Raw genomic sequence first — 1619 nt, 5'->3', positions numbered from 1 at the left:
GGGCTCCGCAGAGCTGCTCGATGAATGAGGAAGCGGGGTGGGGAAGGGGTGGGGGTAACAGCGAATTACTCTGGAGGGAAAGCAGGGGGGAAAGGAGAGAGCATTGGGGGAGAGAGTGAGAGAAGGGAAGGGCGGAAGAGGGGGGCGTTCAAGTGCATGCCACTGTGATGAGATTAAATTCTCATACTTCGTGCACTTTGCACGAAAGGCATGCCACGTTTGCTGACCCCGCTCTGTTCGAATTTCGACAAAAAGCCTGGCAGCTTCGTCCGATCGCGCGGGGTGTAAAGTACTACTGTTCTCTCATCTTAGTCTTGCAAAATGGATTCGACAGGAACCAGCGGAGTAAAGCGGCCAGCAGCAGCACCAGCAGCAGCAGCAGCCGTAGCATCAGCGCTCGACTCTGTTTGATTTGGCAGCAGGAATATTTATAGCTCTGCCGCCCGTGCCACGCCCCCGTGTTGCACATTGAAATTCCGAATTCATCTCCACGCCCCCGACCGCCCCGCGCGTCGCCCCCAGCCCCCACCCACCCCCCGCTGCTGCTGTGGAACCACCTCTTCTTGTTCATCAAGGGCGCGCGGACGTTGAGTGCGCCAGCCCCGCCCCGGCCTGGTTATGAGCGCTCGGGGCGTATGTGGTGGCCGCAGACCACCCCGCCCCGCCCCGCTCGCCTTGCAATGGGAAGGACCATATGAAGTCGAACGCAGCGGGTCATAATCTCCCTTTCACTCTGCTCGCCCTACGCAGTGCTGCGTGCCTCCGTGTAGAGACTCTGGCCGGGGATGAGTAATCAACGCACACAGCCCTTCGAGTCGGCGGTCCAGGTCGCGGGGGAGAGTGAAGGGAGCAAACTGCGCCCCAGCCCGCCACGCCCCACCACGCCCAGCAGAATTAATGCCAGCCGGGCCTCAGCAGCAGCCGCAGTACGGCCCCTCGGCAGGTATGGGGCCCTGGCCCCGCCGCCCTTGCCAACCCCCGCCGCCCCCTCCTACCCCGCCCCCCGGCGCTCACAAAGGACACAATCCCGCACAAACTCGCACCGCGCACCGCCCCCGACAATGGCGGAGAAATTCGAGGGCCTAAATGTGGAAGTAGGGCGACGACGATGTGGGGATGAGGAGAAGCCGAGGTCGCGGCTGTGAGCGCGTGGCGTCGCTGTCGCTGCCGGGAGTATTGACAGCCCCACCACACCGCCCTTCCTCGCGCTGTGCTGGACTTGCGACACGGCCACCTTCTCCACCACCTCCACGCTCCTCTCCCCGGCCCTCGTTCCGTTCTTGTTCGGTTCAGCCAGCGAAGTAAAAAGCCAACAAGGTTGATCCCTTAGCTCCCTCCGAATCACGCCCTTGGCCGCGCCGTTCGAGGAGGAGGCGGAGAGGAAAGAACGAGCCATAGCCCGAGCGGAGCCCGCCCAACATGCAATATGATGGATTGCGTATTTTCGTCAAGGAGGAAAGGGATGTATAAGGAGTGGGGACGATGAGGGGCGAGTGGAGGAGCCTCGCTCTGCCGCTGCATCGCCCAGGAGAGAGAGAAAAAGATCAATATTTAAATTGGAAAACCAAGAAGGGAAGCCTTGGGAGAATGAGCGGGACGGGTAGGGGTGGGGGGTGTCG

The sequence above is a fragment of the Frankliniella occidentalis genome, unplaced genomic scaffold, assembly GCF_000697945.3.
Source record: "Frankliniella occidentalis isolate FOCC.00 unplaced genomic scaffold, Focc_3.1 Scaffold3, whole genome shotgun sequence".
Taxonomy (NCBI): Eukaryota; Metazoa; Arthropoda; class Insecta; order Thysanoptera; family Thripidae; genus Frankliniella; species Frankliniella occidentalis.
This window is presented reverse-complemented; position numbering follows the sequence as displayed.